This window comes from Cricetulus griseus, chromosome 6 (assembly GCF_003668045.3).
Source record: "Cricetulus griseus strain 17A/GY chromosome 6, alternate assembly CriGri-PICRH-1.0, whole genome shotgun sequence".
Classification (NCBI taxonomy): domain Eukaryota; kingdom Metazoa; phylum Chordata; class Mammalia; order Rodentia; family Cricetidae; genus Cricetulus; species Cricetulus griseus.
The window spans coordinates 93,938,470-93,961,792 of NC_048599.1; positions in this window are offsets into that span (position 1 = coordinate 93,938,470).

Sequence of the window (23,323 nt, forward strand, 5' to 3'; positions counted from 1 at the left end):
TATTTTATAGGTGTCATCAGTGTCATAAATATTTCTCCCGGTATAATACAAACAACATGGAGGTAAATGTGCATGATTGGTTTTCCCTCTATTGTATACCCAGTGCCTAAAATTCCTTCCATATAGAAGACTTCAAAATATTTAGTAAATGAGAAAATCAATGAATTAAACGTATTTACCTCTAACTTTTCAAAAAATTCCACCCATTATGAAATTAAAGTTTTCATCAAATAAATTATGTCTTTATTTTGCATGTATATGATTTTGCTCTAAACTTCCTTATCCACTAATTTTCAAAAATTGTCCACTAATCTTCATACACAAAACTTTAAGATATGCATCTTAAACAAGTAATGTTTGTATCAAGGAAATAAAACAATGCATAAGCACGCACACGCGCGCGCACGCGCACACACACACACACACACACACACACACACACACACACACACACACACTGAATTGATAAGTCAACTAATCAGAAAAACATCATATGGCAATGTAATCATCTGAAGAAGCTAATATGTACATATGTTTGTATAGTGAAGAGATGCAAAAAGGACTCACCCTATAACAGAATAACAATACCCCTTCTATTCACCAGTGGCTAACAAAAAGTCCACTGCCAGGAATGGATTACTTATTTTGAATCTTTTGGCCAGTGGTTTCACAGATCTAGTAAACATTATAGGTTATTGTCACTGATCTTGTTTACTCTTCCTACTTGACAGTAAGATCCTATTGCTGACAACACCATATGCTTGTGTCATGGAAAATGGACAAATCAAGCTGCTACTGACCAGAGTGCCTCATCACTAATGGCTACCTTTTGTAGTGCTGGAAAGTGCTATGAATGCTACCAGAGGAGGAAAGTGATCATCAATCATACCCCACTGTGAATATGCCAGCTATAATAATGACCGTCTTGGCAAGATATTTCCCACTAGTACAATATCGGCACAAATGTCATGAGTAATCAACCACTTTCTGATGGGATTTAAGTCTCATGCTTCAGGGGGAAACCCATACATGGTATAATCAGGAGAAGAACTTATGGATAGATAGGTCATAGGGTCTAGAAAATCTAATATTACTCTGTTAAGTGAACATAGTATTAAACTGATTCATAATGATTTATTGTTACACCCATTTATTGAAATCAGTACATCCTTTAATCTCATCTGAGAAGCATCTATTTTCAATAGATGATGACTGACATGCAGACCCACCACTGGTAAAGGTACAGAAAATGCTCTTCTAAATGAAGCATACACACCACAGACCCCAAGTCAAAGCTCAGGGATCATTGTGGAGGAGGAGACAGAAAGACTATAAGATCCAGATTCCATAGATGACTACAATGAAACAGTATCTTCTGAAGACAACAAGGAAGTTACACAAAGCAATGCACAGTAGTTGCACCACACACACATAGCTGGGGTAAACGCAAGCCAGACACATGAAGAAGAGAGTTAAACCTCCAAGAATATTTGGGCATCCCAAATTGATTTTGATGGGTTTAAAAACAGCAACAACATAAAGCTGACTGGGTAGGGAAGGTGGAATGTATCTAGGAAGAGCTGAGGGGAGAGTGAATATAATCAAAACACATGTGAAACTCTCAAAAAAACTCATAAACATATACACAACATTAAGAATGCATATGTAACCTTTGTTGATCAAATGATGCTCTAACTTGTCAGTATTTCATGACTCAATATCACTATACACAAAAAATAAATTGATTGTACATTTTAATTTAGTCTAGTGAATTGATACATTTTCAGAAAAATATGAGTATTTCTGAACACTAAAGAAAATCCTTAAGGAATGTATATGTTAGTCTTATTTTACTTATAGCAACTATATTTTTCTCAAGGACTGAGTAATGTTTAAAATGCTGCTTACTTTAGTAAATGAATATCCAAAAGCATTTGTGAAGCAGTACATGATCACTTGGGGAATCATCTCTATTCAAACGAAAGATGAGAGAGAGGGAGAGAGAGAGAGAGAGAGAGAGAGAGAGAGAGAGAGAGAGAGAGAGAGAGAGGTGCTTATCCACAAAGCTTCACCACTCAAAAGCAAGTCCCAACATCAAGTGCAAGAAACTTACGTTGTCAAACTGACATTGTCAAATCTCAAATTGTAACAATTCTGAGACCTACATGAAGAAAGTTCCTTGAAAATCAATTAGGTAACAAAAATATATTAAAATCATGGTCACAATATAAACTAGTAATTAATAAGACAGGCTTGACTGCTCTATATTCTTAGGGTGCTGAAACTGAGGGAGACATACTGAGAATACCCAAGCCACTATAATCCTAATTAAACTGGTGGCAAGTGGTATGAAGGAATATGGCCATATACACATGATGGTAAATAATTGGAAAGAAAACATATCTGTTTCTTTAATCAATGTACTTATTTTGCCACTGATATATAGTCAGTGTAAATGGTACTGGTTTACATTAAAATCTCCATACAATTACACAATTCTCCACCCTCCCATCCTGTATCCCCCTATCCACCTCTTCTATTACCTTTCATCCATTAGTCTCCTTTTTTACCTCATTATTTTTTATTTTCACATTCTAAATATTTCCTTTTTACCTAGATTGTTTAATTTTTATTTTCACATTCTAAATACATGATTTTATCTATCTGCATAAGACAGAGGAACCGTAAGTAAAATCAAACATTTAGCATTAATCTAAGACTGACTTAATTTGCTTCATGGTTGAGTTTTTTTATAGATTTTACTGAAACAACACATCTATGTTCATTGTGGCTGAAATATATTTATATATAAACTATATTTTCTTTATCTATTTCTCTAATGGCATGTTGGTTGGTTTTAGTCAACTTGGCATAACAACTCTATACATATCTGGGAAGACAGACTCCTCTTTTTTTGCATTTGTTTGAAATTTCATTTTACATTCCAACATCAGTTCTCCCTCCTCCCCCTCTTCTCACCTCCTCCAGTCCACTTCTTCTCACAGGTAAGGGCTCCCATGAGGAGTCAACTAAGTCTGGCACATTAAGTTGGGGCAGGACCAAGTCCTTCTCCCATGCATTAAGGCTGAGCACAGCATACCCCTATAGGGAATGGGCTCCAATAAGCTAGTTCATGTACCAGGGTTAGATTCTGATCCTAATGCTAGGGACCCCTCAGATAGTCCAGGCTTCACAATTTTCTCCCATGGAGGCTCAACAGCTGTCAGTCCAGTGTTCATGAGTTTCTACAAACTTGGTTCAGCTGGATGACAGACTCATAATTGAGAAAATACCTCATAAGATTGGACTGTAGACAGATCTCCGAGGTATTGTTTTGATTCATTATTGATGTGGGTGGGTCCACTCTATTATGTATGGTATCACCTACAAGCAAGTGGTCCCGGGTTGCATAAAAAAGCAGAGTAAGCAAACCATCTGGAGCAAGCTAATAAACATGATTCCTCCATGGCTCTGCTTCAGTTCCTTTCTCCGGGGTCCTTCATTGCATTACTGGCCTGACTCTTCATCCCCAAGTTACTTTTATTCATGGTGATTTATCACAACCATAGAAACCCTAACTCAATTGGTAGACTTATAGATTGTTTCCATAACTTAGCTATTATAAATAGCACAATAAATATTGAGGGGACGTATGCCTATGAACTTGACTTGGAGTCTTTGGACTAAATATACATGTTCAACACAGGTGAGTCATGGGGTTGACTTAGTCTTGATATATTAAGAAAGTCTTTGCCTATGCCTGAATCTTGAAGTATTTTTTCATATTTTTTTCTTTTAAAGGTTTACAAGTTTTAGACATTCATTAAGGTACTTGAACAAGGGGGCTCTCTTGGTCCCCAGACTGTTAGCTGGAAAACAAGCATGGGACTGATGCAGACCCCATGAAAGTGGGTGTCAGTGAGGAAACCTCAGAAATCTATGGGACCCCTTGTAGTAGATCAGTACTTATCCCTAGCATAGGAATGTACTTTGGGAGCCCATCCCACATAGACAGATACTCCCTGAGCCTAGACACATGGGGAAGGGCCTAAGCCCTCTCCCAAAGGATATGACAGACTCTGAAGACCTCCTATGGAAGGCCTTACCCTCCCTGGAGAGCAGAAATGGTATGGAATAGGTAGGATGTTAGTTGGGGGATGGGCAGGGGAGGAGAGGAGGGAGAGGGAATAGGGATTGACAATTTAAAACAATTTTGTTTCTAAGTCAAATTAAAAAAATGGAGGAAAGAAAGAAAGAAAGAAAGAAAGAAAGAAAGAAAGAAAGAAAGAAAGAAAGAATTAATTGGGGTGGCTCACTTAGAGTTTAAAAATTTAGTCCATTTTTATCATGGCAGGAATCAAGTCAGCATGCAGGCAGACATGATCTCCAGCATGCAGCTGGAGAAGAAGCTGAGAGTTCCACATCTTGATCTGCAGGCAACAGGAAGGATTCTGACACTGGGCATATCCTGAGCCTAGGAGACCTCAAAGCCCACCCCCACAGTGATACATTTCCTCCAACAAAGCCACACCTCCTAGTAGTGCCACTCCCTATGAGTTATGGGAACCAATTACATTTAAAATAACACAAAAAGTAATATCCATCAGAATGTTTTAGAAATTCTCCTGATGGACATTTTAAAATTATATCTAAGTGGTTTTAATAATTCTTAAATTGTTTAATCTTTTAAAAATGATAACTTTTGGTTGTGAGTTTTGTAACATTAATGGTACACTACTGGGCTGGAAGAGAATCCACCTCTTCTTCAAAGAGTAAACTGTAATCATATGATGCAACAAAGATTGTTTTTAGATCATTTAAATTTGAAACTAAAAATGCATTGACATAATTGTCCCTATTTTAGGTAAAAATTTCTAATTGACAACTAAAACAAAAGTATAAATTAATAATATTAGCAAAATAGCAGAGAGATTCTTCAGTGTGACTTCCATGTAAAAAAAATAACATTTAAAATTTCTCTTGAGAAAATTCTGATTAGAATTTATGAATTTTGGGGAAGGTATAAAACCTGGCAGTAGTAAAGCCCTGAAGACCAACGTGGAGACAAGTTCGGTACAGTGTATCTACTCTACTAAGACAGTATGGGCAAAGACCAGACTCTTATTAAAGGGAGAAAGCAATTTTCATGAACAGTACACTCCAGCACATTGCATTAAAAACAATGAGCGAATTATCAAAAGCAGACAAATTATGAAAATATTTTGGAGCACAAATTGTGATTACCATTTACAGTGCAGAAATTTCATTAGTAAGATTAATGATGATTTGCTGAAATCATTAAACCATTATAATTTTTGAGTAAAAGCCTTCCCTACTGTATAGCCACTTTCCTGAGAGGAATGTTTTAGGCCACTGGCTGAACTGGAAAACATGAAATATGTAACAAGGCGATGTCATTTCCAGCTCTTATAAATGCGTTTTAATTTATTTTCCTTTCCTGCATGTTAATTTAGTGGTTATAATCTAATTAATATTAGTAGGCAGCAATGGACAGGTAGAGAAAAAACCTGAAGCAAAGGTCTCTATAATTCAAAGACAGGTTTAAAAGCATTAGATCATTAGTCAAACTTACTCATAGAATTGTAAAAAGTAGCTTAATGCCTGTCAGACCAAGGGAACAAATTTATTTTGTTATATGCAATTAACATTGTATCTTTTAAAAGAGACTTACTCAGTAGAACAAGCAGGTATTACTCTATTGTTCTAATGAGAGTATACATAATGAGAAGACAAAAATATCTTTATTTACTTGAATTACATGTTTTTGCTGTGAGCACTAACTTGAATGTGTTTCTATTTGCTAAAACCTAAATGCATCAACAGCCAATCAATAAAATAGCACCAACAAAAGCAAGCAAAATAGCATTAACTGTAAGAGTCTACCTTTTTATGGCGACAACCTGAACCCCTCTAACCTAACACTAGTCTCTCTCTCTCTCTCTCTCTCTCTCTCTCTCTCTCTCTCTCTCTCACACACACACACACACACACACACACACACGCACACACACACACACACACAAACACACACATAATTTTCTGTTATTCAGATTCCTCCTTTTCTTACATGTGATTATATTTACATGGATCTGAACCTTCTCTCCTAGACCACAAGAATGGAAGCCAGTAATATCTGACAATCCCATTGATTGGAGCCATAACAGTCTGAGACCTCTCCAGCACTTATCTACTTGAACCAGTTGGACAGGAACATTGCTTCTATCAAGATTTCAGTATGAGAGGAGGTACAGTTGAAACCCTGTTGTTCATTTGTGATGAATGAAAATAGAAGAGCATGTTTGATTTCTTAGCATCAAAGAGCTGTTTGAAACAGGTGCTTGGGCTTATAAAAGGCACTGGAGTCCATGGACAGAGCATCTGCTGTAGAATTTTAGAGCGCTGTCTGTGGAGAGGGAAGTAGAAGCTCTGCTAAGTTCCCTATTGGGGCTAACTATTGTCTGACAAGACTTAACCTGTCCTAGCAAGCACAATGAGTTTATCTCCTGTGAAAAATCCTGAGGAGTTCAAAACCTCTGTCATTCACCTCAGCCCATCTAGAGGACCTCTCAACATTTTTTTAAGAAAACACTCCTCTGTGCTAAAAAAGTGTTCCTGTCGCATTTCCAACCTGTTACTTGCATTTCTGCACTGTCGTTTTTCTAACTTCGTGCCTCTCTGTCCTATAGAGATGTGAGTGTGAAAGCATTCTACCATCTTCAGGAGTTTCCCTAGATTCTTGTACAGAATAGTATTATGATGACACTATGGCTGATTATTACAGGATTGTCATAACCAAAGTCATTATGAAACAGAGCTGGGGTGGTGAACTACAGAAGCCTTTTGTCATGGCAATGAAGTAAACACAATGATGCTGAGGATAGCTAGGTCTGAGGCTATCAATAGACCTGTAAGAAGCCAAGAGGGTGGGGTGGTCAGGAGATCTGGTCGCCACGCTCTTTTGTTCTAATTATATGTAATCCTTGTTCTAGCTGCATGTGTTTTGGGGGTGCTAATATTCAGAAAATAAAAGGCTGCTGTGGAGCAGGGCTTCTTCCTTGTGTCACAGCCCATAAGCAAACTATGGAACTTCCCCACAGTATATCTGCCCAATAAGTCCTGTACGTAATCACAATAAATTCATACTAAGCTCAGAATGTCGCTTAACTGGACTTGAATATAGACCTCTCCTTGGACTATTAGTATCCTATCCATCTGGATTAAATAGATATTTCTTTGCATTGCCTCAGGAAAAGCCACACAGTAAATACATATTCAATTTATATTAGTTGAATATAAATAAGTTAATCTTTGCAAGTATACGTTAATGTGGAATATGAAGAGAATATGAAAATTACCCATCCCATTTAAGCACCAGCAAGACTGTTGGGCCCTGCCCGTAACTCCACTGCTCTGGTTCATGTAGCAATATATTCTTTATGATCTAATAAAATCAGTGAATATCAGAAAAGTAAAACAGCCATCCACCAGAGCTCCCACCTCTACCAATGCTCAGATTGAAGGGGTGATCCACTCAACCACAGATTGCATCTCCAGACTGCACTGCTCTCCACCAGCCCTTAGAACCCTAGACTGCCATGTTCTCCTCAATGTGCCTTGAGACAAATTGCCTAAGATTGATTTTGCTTCTTCCTTATATACATCTCTAGTTCTGGGATTAAAGGTGTGAGCTCTGTTATTCTTTTAGACTGATTCACTCTTGTGTAGCCCTGGTTGGCCTTGAACTCACAGAGATCCACCTACCTGTCTCCTAAGTCCCGGGATTAAAGGTGTGTACCACAACTGCCCAGCTTATATAGCTAACTAGTGTGGCTGGCTTTGCATTCCGATCTTCAATTGCTTTATTAAATCATAAATAATTTATCACCACAGGTGTAGGCCCCACAAGTTGGTAAGCAGGTAAGTGACATACCTGTCAGCTAGACTGCTGCTACCCGCTAGATTCTGCTCCCCCAATATCCACTCTGCTGTTCAACCTCAGCATCCTCCCATGACCAGACCTTCCCTACAATTCCAGCAGACTCCACAGGCACAGCTGCAGCCCACACATGTCAGAACAGGTAAGAGACTGGCCTCCCAGCTGAGCTATCCCAATATCCAGACCCTAATCACCAGGGCAATCCTGTGCCCCCTCCCATCTCGGCACCAACAAGACTGCTGGGACTTACCCCCAACTCTGGTGGAACTCCACTGCTATGGTGAAATTCCCACCAGCCCTTCCTTGCAACACCAGTAGACTACACAAGCCCAGGTACAGCCCACACCAATCAGAAAAACAGCACCCACTCCACTGGAATCCATAGTCTTGTCTACATCTCTGGAAGAGGACTTCAACTTTAAGGAGCTCTGGCTGGATCTGGGCACCTAAGACCCCATAAACATGACAGAGATACCCTACTAGATCTGAAGACTTGCCAGTCACCAGAGCCATTGGCCACTTAAGTCAGAAGACAAGAGAAGAAAAAGAAAATAAAGGAACAAACCACACATCCAACAATGACAAATGCAAAAATCAACACATAGATCTATAGTCATCCCAATTCCAGTTGCCTAAACCCCAGTATAAGAACACATTCAATAACAAAAAGGGATTTGTGGCACCATAAGAATCCAGTGATCCTGTAACAAGACCTGAACATTCAAATGCAGCGGAAGCGCAAGAAAATAACCTTTAAAATAATTTTATGCAGATGACAGAGGCCATTAAAGAGGAAATTAAAAACTCCCTTAAAGAAATCAAGGAAAAGACAAAGAAAAATTGTAATAACCCCTGTATCTTATCAGATCACCATGGAATAAAGTTGGAATTAAACAACAACACAAACTCATGGAAACTGAACAAACTGTCAACTGAATTACCAATGGGTCAAGGAAGAAATAAAGACAGAAATTAAAGACTTCATAGAATTCAATGAAAATGAAATCACAACCTACCCAAACTTATGGAAAACAATGAAAGTAGTGATAAGAGGAATGTGCATAGCATAGTGCTATAAAGCTTAGTGACTGCATAAAGAATTTAGATAAATCCCCTACTAGCAACTTAACAGCACACCTGAAAACTCTAACATAAAAAGAAGCAAACATGCTCAAGAGTAGATGACAGGAAATAATCAAACTGAGAGCTAAATCAATAAAACAGAAATGAAGAGAACAATACAAAGAATCAGAGAAACAAAGAGTTGGTTCTTTGAGAAAATCAACAAGATATGCAATCCCTTATCCAAACCAATTAAAGGCATAGAGAGAATATTCAAACTTAAAAGTCAGGAATAAAACATAGGGACATACCGGCACTGAGGAAATATAGAGAATCATTAGGACATACTCCAAAAAACTCCACAAAATCGGAAAGTCTAAAAGAAGTGTCAAATTTTTTGATAGATATCACATACCAAAAATAAATCAAGGCCAGAAAAACTATTTAAATAGTCCTATAACCCCTAAGGAAATAGAAGCAGTCATTAAGTCTCCCAAAGAAAAAAAGGCCCAAGGCTGGACAGTTTTAGCAAAGATTTCTACAAGACTTTCAAAGAAGAGATAATACCAATATTTCTCAAGTTATTCCACAAAATAGAACCAGAAAGAATGTCACCAAATTCTTTTGGATAAGGGCACAGTCACTCTGATACCCAAACCACACAAAGATTCAACAAATAAGGAGAATTACAGACAATTTCCCTCAGGAACATTGATGTGAAAATACTCAATGAAATACTAGCAAACCCAAACCAAGAACACATCAAAAATATCATCCACTATGATCAATCAGGCTTTATCCCAGAGACACAGGGATGATTCAACCTATAAAAATCTGTCAATGTGAAACACTATATAAATAAACTGAAAAAAAAAAAAACACATGATCGGTCCACACTCCACCCTCTGTCCTGTGGTGGGCGCCCGAGCCACAGGTGAATCTGGGCGCTGCTCTGCCCCTCAACCTCCCCCATCAAAACCTGATTGCTTCTGCCTGAACCCACTCGGATTAGAGTGGACCTGCAGAGACCAGAAGGCCCACCCTGAGTCTGGACACACCTCACCCTTGTCCACCCTCTGCCCTCTACCATCCAGCTGCCTCCAGAGCCTGAGCCCTCTGTTTGCCTCCTGGGAGAGGTAGAGAACCCACCTGCACCCACTGGAAGAAGGGATGGGAAAAAGACAGAATAAGAACACACTCAACAACAGAAAGACCAATATGACTCCACCAGAATCTAGGGAATCCACACCAGCAAGAACTGAAAAGCCCAACGTAGAGGATGAAGAAGATATAGACCTTAAAAATTATCTTATGAAGATGATAGAGACCATTAAAGAGGAAACAAGAAAATACCTTAAAGAAATAGAAGAACAAGCAACAAATTAAATGAAATGGAGGGAAAAAACAAAAAAATTCAAGAAATAAATAAATCCTTTATAGAATCAAAAGAAAAACAAACAAAAAAAAAACAACAAGTGAATGAAACAATTCAAACAGTTCACGGTTTGAAAGCAGAATTAGAAACAATAAGGAAAACACAGAATGAGGGGATGCTGGAAAGAGAAAAACCATCCAAGAACCACTGATAGAAGCATAACCAATAGAATACAAGAGATGGAAGAGAGAATCTCAGGTGTTGAAGACTCATTAGAGGATATACAGTCATCGACCAAAGAAAATCTCAAGTCCAACAAATCCCTAACACAAAATATCCAGGAAATATGGGACACCGTGAAAAGACCAAACCTAAGAATAATAGGCATAGAAGAAGTCGAAGAAATTTAGCTCAAAGGTACAGAAAACTTATTCAACAAAATCATTGAAGAAAACTTCCCCAACCTAAAGAAGGATATGCCTATGAAAGTACAAGAAGTTTACAGAACACCAAATAGATTGGACCACAAAAAGAAGTCCCCTTGCCACATAATAATCAAAACACCAAACTTACAGAATAAAGAAAAATATTAAGAGCAGCAAAAGAAAAAGGCCAAGTAACATAAAACGGCAGACCTATCCAAATTTCACCTGACTTCAAAATGGAAACTTTGAAAGCCAGAAGAGCATGAATAGATGTTCTACAAATTCTAGAGAACACGGATGTCAGCCCAGACTACTGTATCCAGCAAAGCTTTCAATCGCTATAGATGGAGAAAACAAGATATTTCATGACAAAACCAGATTTAAGCAATACATATCTGCAAATCCAGCCCTACAAAAATTAATGGAAGGAAAACTCCAATGTACTGAAGATAACTACACTCAAAAAAACACTGGCAATAGATAATCCCACTTTACCAAACACCAAAACAAACAAGAATCAACAATCAATGGTCATTAATATCCCTCAATGTCCATGGTCTTAACTTGCCTATAAAAAGATACAGAATAACAGAATGGATACGAAGACCGAATGCATCCTTCTGCTGCATACAAGAAACACATCTCCACTGCAAAGACAGACAGAACCTCAGAATAAAGCATTGGGAAAAGATTTTCCAATAAAATGGACTCAAGAAACAAACTGGTATAGCAATCCTAATATCTAACAAATTAGACTTTAAACTAAAATAAATCAAAAGAGATGAAGAAGGGCATTTCATACTTATCACAGGAAAAGTCCATCAAGATGAACTCTCAATCCTGAACATCTATGCCCCAAATACAAAGGCACCCACATTTATAAAATAAACATTACTAAAGCTCATATCACACATAAAACCTCACACAATTATAATAGGAGACTTCAATACCCTGCTCTCAATACTAGATAGGACCACCAGACTGAAACTTAACAATGAAACAAAAGAACTAACAGATGTTAATTGGGTTTAACAGTATCTATAGAACATTCCACCCAAACAAAAAGAATATACTTTCTTCTCAGTGCCACATGGAACCTTCTCTGAAATTGACCACATACTTGGCAACATAGCAAACCTCCACAGATACAAAAAATTGGAATAACCCCCTGTATCTTATCACACCACCATGCTTTAAAGTTAGAATTCAACAACAACACAAATGCAGAAACCCTACAAACTCATGGAAAATAAATAATGAGCAATTGAACCATTCCTGGGTCAAGGAAGAAATAAAAAAAAGAAATTAAAGACTTTCTAGAATTCAATGAGAATAAAGACACAGCATACCAAAACCTATGGGACACTTTGAAAGCAGTGCTAAGAGGAAAGTTCATAGCACTAAATGATCACATGAAGAAAATGGAGAATAGTCACACTGGAGAATTAACAGTGCAATTGAAAGCTCTAGAACAAAAGGAAGCAAACATTGAGATCGACAATTAATAAATGGGACCTCCTGAAACTGAGAAGCTTCTGTAAAGCAAAGGACACAGTCAGCAAGACAAAACAGCAGCCCACAGAATGGGAAAAGATATTCACCAACACCACATCTGACAAATGGCTGATTACCAAAATACACAATGAACTCAAGAAGCTAGCCACTGAAACACCAAGCAATGCAATTAAAAGATTGAGTGCATAACTAAATAGAGAATTCTCAACAGAGGAATTCGAAATGGCTGAAAGACACTTGAGAAAATGCTCAACATCCTTAGCCATCAGGGAAATGCAACTCAAAACCACTCTGAGATTCCATTTCACTTGTGTCAGAATGGCTAAAATCAGTAACACCTGACAATCTATGCTGGAGAGGATGTGGAGAAAGAGGAACACTCCTCCATTTGTGGTGGGAGTGCAACCTTGTACAACCATTTTAGAAATCAGTATGGCTGTTTCTCAGGAAAATGAGAATCAGTCTACCTCAAGACCCAGCAATCCCTCTCTTAGGCATTTACCCAAAGAATGAACAATCACACAACAAGGACATCTGTTCAACTATGTTCATAGCAGCATTATTTGTAATAGCCAGAAACTGGAAGTAACCTAGATGTCCCTCAACTGAAGAATGAATAGAGAAAATGTGGTGTATTTACACAATAGAGTATTACTCAGTGGAAAAGAACAATGGAATCTTGAAATTCACAGGCAAATGGATGGAGCTAGAAGAACCCATCCTCAGTGAAGTAACCTTATCTCAAAAAGATAAACATGGTATTACTCACTCATTTTTTATTTTTGACAGAGAGCAAAGGATCACTAGCCTACATTCCACACTGCCAGAGGAGCTAGGAAACAAGGAGGACCCCCAAGAGAAGATTGCATAGTCCTTTGAGGAAGGGTTTGGGGACAAGAACCCCTGATCAAATTGGAGCCTGGGGACAGGGAGGGGAAGGAGAGTCTTCATACAGTTGCTGCTTAAAGCAGAAACAGACACCCATAGCTAAGCACTGAACCATACTACTGGAATTCAGTTGTGCAGAGGGAGGAGGGTTGAGCAAAGGAGCCAAGACAGGGATGGAGAGACCTGCAGAAACAGTGGACCTGACCTACTGATAGAATGGAGACCCTAATCATAAAGCTGAAGAAACAGCATTGGACCAAACCAAACCCTCTGATTGTGGGTACCAGCTAGGAGCCCAAGACAGTCTATGGCTCCTTTGACAAGGAAGCCAGTCTTTATCCCTAGAACACAAATGGTCTTTGGGAGCCCATTCCCTATCGAGGGATACTACTGCAGCCCAGATACAGCAAGGAGGGTCTAGACCCTCCGCAAAAACAATATGACATATTTTGTAGGTCCTTGGTAGAGGGCCTCACTATCCCTGAAGAGGAGTCAGGGGGTGGGTTAGGGTTGGTTGGGTGGGGAACATGGGAGAAGGGAAGGACAGGGGAATGGGGAGATGGACATGTAAATATGAGTAATTAAAAATAATAAAAAGGAAAAACCCCACATGATCATCTCATTAGCTGCTGAAAAAAGCCTCTGACAAAATTCAACACCCCTTGATGACAAAAGTTATGGAGAGAACAAGGATATAAGGAACATATCTAAACGTAATAAAAGCAATATGCAGTAACCCAACAGCCAACATCAAATTAAGTAGAGGGAAACTCAAAGCAATTTTACTAAAATCAGGAATAAGACAAGGTTATCTACTCTCTCCATATGTATTCAGTATAGTGCTAGAAGTTACAGCTAGAGTGATAAGACAACCAAAGAAGGTCAAGGGGATACAAATTGGAAAAGAAGAGGTCAACATATCATTATTTTCAGATGATATGAAAATATACATACATAACCCCAAAAATTCTACCAGGAAACTCCTACATCTAATAAACACCTTCATCGAAGTGGCTGGATACAAGATTAATTTTTAAAAAAAGTCAATAGTCCTCCTATCTGCAAATTATAAAAGAACTGAGAAGAAAATCTGGAGACAACACCCTACACAATAGTAACAAATAATATAAAATACATTGCTACACAATAGCAACAAATAATATAAAATACACTGGGATAACTCTAACCAAACAAGTGAAAGATTATATGACAAAAGCTTAAAGACTTTAAGGAAAGAAATTGGAGAAAATATCAGTAGATGGAAAGATCTCCCATGCTCATGGACATGTAAGATTACTACAGTAAAAATGGACATCATACCAAAAGTAATCTACAGATTCAATGCAATTCCCATCAAAATTTCAACACAAACTATCTTAGTTAGTGTCTCTATTGCTTTGACAAAACACCATGTCTAAAATATACCTTGTTAGGGAGGAAAGAGTTTATTAGGCTTATACTTCATTGTTGCTGTTCATCACTGAAGAAAGTCAGGACAAGAACTCAAACAGGACAGTGACCTGGAGGCAGAAGCTGATGCAGAAACCATGGAGGGGAGCTTCTTCCTGGCTTGCTTCCCCTGGCTTGCTCAACCCACATTCTTATGGAAACCAAGGATGCTACCACCCACCATAAACTGGACTCTCCCCCATTGATCACTAAATGAGAAAATGCCTTACAGCTAGATCACATGGAGGCATTTCTTCAACTAAATCTTCTTCCTCTGATGACTCCTGGTTGTGTTAAGTTGACACACAGAACCAGCCAGTACACAGACCTTGAAAGGACAATACTCAATTTCATATGGAAAAACAAAAATCTCAAGATAGTTAACGATCCTGTACAACAAAGGAACTTCCAGAGGTTCACCATTCCTGATTTCAAGTTCTACTACAAAACCATAGTAATCAAATCAGCATGGTATTGGTATAAAAACAAAAAAAGGCAATCAATGGAATAGAATCTAAGTCTGTGACATAAAATCCAAATACCTATGGACACCTGATTTTTGTCCAAGAAGCCAAAATTATATAACGGGAAAAAGAAAGTATCTTTACCAAATGGTTCTGGCATAACTGGGTGTTGACTTGTAGAAGAATGTAAATAGATCCATATCTATCACCCCGCACAAAAACTCAAATCCAAGTAGAGCAAAGACCTCTACATGGGTCTAATTACATTGGTATACTGGTAGAGCCTTTCTCTTCTAACTTTTGCAAGGTGCTATGGAAAGAAAGCTATAAATGATAAGCATTGAATTTTACATAATTAGTTATCATTCATAAAAAAACAAACCAGCAACCATAGACATTGTACAGTGGAGAAGACAATAACATGGAAACTAGGATAGCTAGAAATGTCAAAGTCTCTGACTTGGACTTAACTCCCTAGTGTCAATTGATGACCTTCCTTAATTTCTACTATTTCATTTCTATAGCTCCTGCTCAATTTCTGACTCTGGCCACCACGCAATGTCATAATCTGTCACATACCAATAATTAATGTTGTCCAACCTTTGGTCAGGTTAGTGAATCAGTTTTTATTCATCTATTTATCAAAGCAAAACTTGATACATGAAAAGATGATATTACCTTTAATTTCCTGAATTCAACTGTAACTAGAAAGCTGACATAGAGAAAATGAGAATTGTGGATATAATCACAGTACTATCAGAATAAAGTTCCTATAAATTCCACAGGTATGAGCCAGTAAAAATTCACATGCTGAACATATTGCCACAAAACCTAATAATTTAAGAATTAATTTACAATTGTAATACTGACTTAGTCAGTTTCACTAACACGGCTTATATTTCACTGGCACTGTGAATGTCTGACTGATTATTAAAAAACAAGAAAGCCTGGCATCTCTGTCTTTACATTCATATCTATCACCTTTATTGCCTTAAACTTCAGAGCAGATGCCAACTCAAGTTGGCACCTAAGCATTTCTGTCAGTTATGGATTACCTATCTAACAACTGGTTTTACAATGCTTAGTATCCCTAAGTTTCCCTAACCTCTGTCATCCCCTTCAAAGCTAAAAATAATAGGATAAGAATTACTAAGACTTTTTCCAAGATACAAGACCCGTGAGTCTCATAAATACATTGACTTGCAGTAGGGGCAACTACCTTGTAACAGGAACCCAATACCCCTCTGTCTCCCCTCAAGCAATAATAATTGCCCAGATGCCAACAGGGTCCCATAAATCTTGACCTGAAAGAAACAATCAACTAGACCACAGTCTGATCAAGAGAGTTCAACTGTATATCCTTGCCCACCCGACTTCTGTTCTTTCCATATATATTTCTGGCACTATTGCCAGTGCCCCCAAAACTGTTTCAGACACTGATGACATTCTCTGTTCCTCCAGGCATGTCCATACCAAAATAAAGTCCTTTCTTGCCTCCCTATCACACATCTCTTTGATCAGATTCTTGAGGTAGCAGGTTACTAAATCTGGTCTGTTGAATCGGGCCTCAAGCCAAGAACTTTAGTAACTGTTATAATGATTTGTGGAAGTCTTTAACTTATTATACATACTATACACATAAAGTAAACATCATCTAAGATGATTGGCTTATAAAGTTGTACACACCAAAATAATCAGTGCTCTGGAGTGCTGTAATGATTGTATCTAAGTCAGTAATGAAGATAAATAACCTTTTGTTGTAATCCACAGAGCCAAGCATTTTGCATCAGGTATCCTTGGTGATCGTGTGACAATGGGGCACACATTAAGGATTGTATTTTAGTGTTCAAAAGTAAGAAACAGAATAGATGAAGTGATTAGGGCATTTGAATGCGCTGCCCAGCATAACTTGACATTCATTTGAAAGGTAGTAAATTATAGTTTCTGTGGAGGCTATTGCCATGTTAATCTCTCCCTGGAAAGTGTTTCTCTTCTGTAATATTTGTAAAGCTTTGTATTTTTCATTTCAAACAAAAAGTAACAAAGAAGCATTTGGGTATCAGAACTGGCCATTGTTTAAAGGAATTTGAACAACTCAACAATTCTCTAAATTGCCAAAGTGATAGTGCATTCCCTCCACCATGGGGAAAAGAGTGCTTTGAACTGGAATTGCAACAGCCCTAAGGGAAGGTTGTGAAAATCAGAGAATTACTCCTTGGGTTCACTGAAGTTTGTGTTAATCTGTCTCCTACAGAGCAAAGAGAAAATAATAACCACTTCTTTCATGAAAAGCATTTCTACCGGAATTTGTTGAGCAGAAAACTAAACTGTGAATATACAAAGGACTGAAAGGAAAGACAAAACTTCCTTGTCATTTTAGGGTTTCTTCCTAGAGCTTATTTTCTAAGAAAACTTAATCATACATTTGATAATGTGAAAGTATATGTATCCTGACTTTTGAATGTTATAGAAGCTGCCAGTGTCCTTAAGGACTCAACAGACAGAGCTTGGGCTCTGATAGCTGTAGTGAGCCAGGTTCAGCCACATGTCTTTAACACAGCAGGTAAACCACAAGTTCTAACAAAAGTGATAAAAAGATTCCTCTAAAGGGGCCACATTGAGAAAAGCAAAAAAGTGATCCAGTGACAATTGTAAAGTTCATCTTCACACTTCTGGTATTTGGTTTACTTTTAAATAGAGAGTGGCAGTTATGATTATAGCTTAGTAGTCCATCACTGACCTACCAGATCTAATTTCCCCAGCAATGTGATCTGACAAGTTATAAGTCTTTTTCTGGGAGACAAGATCCCTGCTCCAACCTGTCCCAGGGTTTAGACAATTTCTTTTCCTGGCATGAGATTTCTGATAGAATTCCAATTTCTTGGGGTCCGTTTTTTTAACAGATTGATAGCCAAAGAGAAGGTCACAAGTGTCTTCTAGAATATTCTCATTCTTAGATATATTGTTAAATGTAAATAAATATGAATGATTTGATCAAGAGGTTTAAGAAGGGAAGGTGTGCTCTATGAGGCAACAGCACTGAGGCGCAGCCAAACGAGAGACTGCAGGACCACTCCCTCATTCCTCTTCATTGCATGCTTACATTCCTTTCAGCTGTATTGTTCCCCTTTAAATTTTTCAGTTTTCTTTCATATTTCATTTTGAATGTGATTTGGCCCTTGCAAACAGATTTAAATTTAAAATCCGAATAAAGTTTTGACAAATTCACTCATTCCCATTCTCTCCCTAACTCCACAAAATCTCACCAACTCAAGGTGATTTACACCCTTTCTCAAACCTTGAGTCCAAAGTAGACATTCCTGGACCCTTCAACCCATTGTGTTGAAATAAGATCTGTCCTCATACACACCTTCCCATCTTCTTCTATGCTTTCAGGCACACCACTCACTGAATATTCATCCTATTTTAGCCTATGTTTCTAGAGCCTTCTTGTAAGCATCCACATACATTAAAATAGCTTACCTTAAAAGAAAATAAGATCTCTAAATCATACATTTTAAGTCAGACAATCTTGTTCCCTTGGTGGTACTATTTTTTGAAAAAGTTATTTTATAGTAGCATGAATACCCCAGTCTGCAGAATATAATTAGGTCTGTCCTGTGTAGAGTTTTTAAAGGCTTTTCATGGGTAAAAGTTTAAAATCCAGAGATTTTCAAGGAGGACAGGTAGGTAGGAGATTAAACGTGAGTGAGAAACGCAGGGGCAAAAGAGAACATTCTATTTTCGGTTGTGAGCCTAGCCTTTAATGGTTGAGCCATTTCTCCAGCCCACTCTTATAACCATAGGGCCAGCTCTTCCACCTGTCTCGGCATTGATGGGCAGTAGGGAGGGCTTCTTTTCCCCGCCCATGCCGCCATAAGATAGATGAGAAATGGAAGCAGCTCTCCAATGCTCACAACTTTGGGCTGGGTCACCCGCAACTGCGCTAACAGAGTTGGCTTTACTGTGATGCACTGGAGAGGTGCAGGGCTTCTTCTCCTGAATGTAGCAGCTGGTGAGGGTCAGGGATGGCCCTCTGGCCCAATGCCCCAGGTGTTGATGTACAGGGTAGAGGGCAATTCTCCCCTGCTCATGCTGTCTCAATAGATGAGTAATGGGGATAGCTCTCCTTTGCTCATTACTTTGGGGCTGTCTCACCCATACCTCCACCAACGGGGTTGGCACTATTGTGTTGCCCATGGAAGGTGCAGCGTCTGCTCTCCAGAGTGCTTCAGCTGGTGGGAGTCAGGGAAAGCTCTCCTGCTCTTATGGCCTGCCCCAGATACTTCTTATGATGCGGGGGAGACATCTCCACCATGTCGCTATGTGGCAGATAAGGGGTGGGACTAAGACTTCCAGATTCCAGTCCTCAGAGTTTGTTTACCTGTGTTCTCAACAGGTCATCTCTGCTGTACTGCCCAGACAAAGTACAGGTCAAGATTTCCCAAGAGGTCAGCTCCCTCATCATCTCAGCTGGCTCCCTTCCTCTCTTGTTTCTTCAGATATGCCTCTGTACAGAGCTCCTGAACCTCTCTCTCTCTCTCTCTCTCTCTCTCTCTCTCTCTCTCTCTCTCTCTCTCTCTCTCTCTCTCTCTCTGTGTGTGTGTGTTGTGTGTGTCTCTCTCTCTCTCTCTCTCTCTCTCTCTCTCTCTCTCTCTCTCTCTCTCTCTCTCTCCTGCATAAGATAAGATACCTTACTTTTGCTTACTTTTGCTCACTCTAATAGTGTCCTTCTGGCTGGTGCTGTAAGGTACATGGTAGGCGTGTGTTTTCTCTTTGGATCCAAGGGTGAGCAGCCCCAGGCCTGCTTGTGGGTCTCCCTGTCTCACTCAGGTAGCCATGTCACAGGACTGGGTCATGCTTCCTCATCACAAGGAGATCACTATAGTGCCCAACCACCCAGCATTCAGGCTTCTGGTTGGTGGGTTTGACTGCTTTCCATCCTGCCCCATGTTGTAGGGTGGGGGCTTGTCCGGATTTCCATTTTTGGCAGGGTTAGAATCCCATTTCCCTGCTTGGCTGTGTTGTGACAGTTGTCTATTACCCCTGGGTTGGACCTGTGGCTCCTGCTTGCCTGTGGTCTCCACAGACAGAGCAAGATTATAATTAAAAAAAAAAAATAATCTAAAAGTTGGTACTAGAGAGATGGCTCTAAAATTAATGTTCTTCCAGAACCCAGCACCCACACGGTGCTTTGAAGCCATCTATGACTTCATTTCTAAGGGCTCCAAAGCCCACTTGCAGTGCATAAACATGTAGTCAAACACCCATACACATGAAAAATTAACATAAAATAAAATCTAAGATAGACTAGTACTTAGAATTTCTATATTAATCGTTTAAAAACTACAAACTACTCTGTATCATGAACCAAATTGGTTTAATATTAGTATACATATTTACTGAAAAAAAATGTCTAACAGATTCAACAGCAAGGTGAACAGTAAGTGGCATATCCATTACAATAGAAAAATATACTAGAACCTGCATCATAAAAGGTTCTAACTCATGGAGGGGTTAAAAGCAGTGTAGTCTTCTTAATAAAGTAGAAAATAATTATACTGTGTAATTGTTACAATGCTTATTTTTTATTATTAAAACTCCAACGTTAATGTTTTTAGCCACTAAACAACATTCTACCATGGTTGAGTTCCTCTGTGTAGTTCAAGGTGGCATATCTCTCTCTAATGAAGTAAATTGAGTTCATTCATATAATAAAGTGTTGCTTAGTCAATTATAACACAACACGTGTAATTATTTTGTTGAGGAAGTTAGCCCTGGCAGAAAGGAGCAAGTAGATGAAGCATCATCCCAACCCCCCTAAAACACATCACGATGTCGCACTCATTACCATTACATATTAGCAGCCTTTTCCAACTAATGTTAGTGTGTCCACTCGAGTGAAATACAAAGCTTCCATTTCATGAACTGCAGTTGCTCTCCTGGGGTTGTGAAACCTGCCCTAAGGAAGTGCATTTTGATATGCTTAAGCAAACTCCCGGAAGTTTACTTTCTTTTTCATTGTGAGGTCAAAAGCAGGCAGTCCAGGCCCAGATGGCTGGCTCCACACATCATCATAGACTCAGGCTCCTTCCACAGCTTACCCATACTCCTGGCTGTAATCTCAACTTTATCCTATTAGCATAATTGGAAACACTTATTTCGTCAAGTCTACATTGTCCCTAGCAGGAGGAAAGAGATTTGGAGAATTCAATTTTACTACATAAGCACATTGCTTAGATTTCACAAGTGACCTGGCTGCTTGAATGAGGCCAAAGCTTGATCACCTGCCTTTTATTCCAAAGAAGCATAAGAAGTATCTGGGGCAGCCATACTCCCTGAAAAGATAAACGATGGATGTGAATTCTTCCTTTTTGCAGTGCTTCTCTAGATTCTACTAAACAGCAGGGACATCACATCCTGGATCAAATACTCTGATCTCAGTTTGCTGAAGGGGGTATTGGCCCTACAGCTCCATACAGAGAGTCTACTTTTTCCTCTTTTTCTGAGCTTGGAGCCATCACCCTACAGTAGAATATCTCTTTGGGTACCATATCCCCTACAGATTTGTGGAATCAGGATTCTTTCAAGACAACTCATGGCCAGCTCCCTTCTGCAAGACCCAAGTCTGGAAACAGAAGTAGAATAGTCCCTGCCCTTTCTGGCATGCATCGCTCTCACACTGTGGCCCTTCCTCCCTGCTCTGCTGACAGGAGAGTCCCCAGCATCTCAGCTCTGGCCTTTGATAATATAAGGATCACATGGTACTCTTTGCCTGCTTGGGCTAGTTTCCAAATTCATTTCATGTCTGCAGGATTCTTATTTCTAAAAACTAATTAGAGCACTGGTTTAACATGACCATGATGTAGCTTCCCAATCTATCCAAATAAACTACCAGCCAGGCATACATCCCCAACATCTACCCTATCTATGACCTGATGGAGTACATGAAGGGACTGGGCCTGTGGAACCATGGCTGCAAGATCTCTATGACTCAGGGCAACAGCAGGACATCTAAGAGGAGATTCAGTGAGGGTCCAGTATTAATGGTGTACCAGAAGCCAGAGGCATTGAACCAGAGCGATAACACATTACACAATGAACACGTGCAAGTGAAGCTGTTTGAGCAAAATGGTATACTGCATGACACACAGCAGCTCCCAATGCTGCTAAGATGAGTGAAGAGGCAATGGAAAGGCAGAAGAGATGGGAGAGTGAAGTGGGCTTTTGTTCAGTTTTGTTTGTTTTCTTTTCTTCTTTATTTGTTTTGAACTAATATTCAAATTTGTAGTTTTTTATTTATTATTTCTTTCTAAGTTTTCCTTTGGTCAAGGTGAAGAGCAGATATATAGGGGCTGGGAAATTGGTGAGAATCAGGGGCATGATGTGAAATTCCAAAGAATCAATAAAAAAAAATTCTGTTTAAAAAAAGTGACTATGATGTATTCTCCTGATATATGGAACCAGAAGCAAGAGTGGAACTCCCTAACAGTACTCTTTATAAAGGAATCCTGACTCATCAGCCTTTCCTGCTCAAAAGTTAGGCCTTGCCTCACACAAACTAGCATATTGATAAACGGGAAGAATCCAGCCAGTAAGAGTTGAGGTCTCCACCAAGGTAGCTCAGTATATATACATTTGACAACTGTCTTGAGGTGACACATAAGTTAACTGTTGGTTTTAATCCTTAGAGTGTCATCAAAAATAATATGAGACATTCCAGTTTTCACTTTTTTGAAAGCTTTTCTGCAGTATTAAAAAATAATTCATGAAAAGAGTGTGTGTGATTAAATCCTGACATGTATACACTATGGAACCATCATCACATTCATACATAAACACAGCTATGACACTACAAAGATCCCATGGGCCCCAGTGCCATCCTGATTCTCCTGCTTGATCAACTGAACTCCTGTCCCCAGATGAGTACAGCTGTTTTCTCTCTCTAAATTCATTTGTATTTTCTAAGTCTAATTATAAATGGAATAAGACACTGTCTAGTATTTTTATTCTGGCTTCTCTCACTTACAATAATGACCTTCTGTATCAGTTGCTTTTTATTGTTTACTTTTTATGGTTGCATTAAACACGCATACCATATTCTATTTGTGCATACATCAACGAATGAATAGTGCCAACATTTCTAGTTCAAGACTGACATGAATTTTGGTGTTAACAATGTTGTACA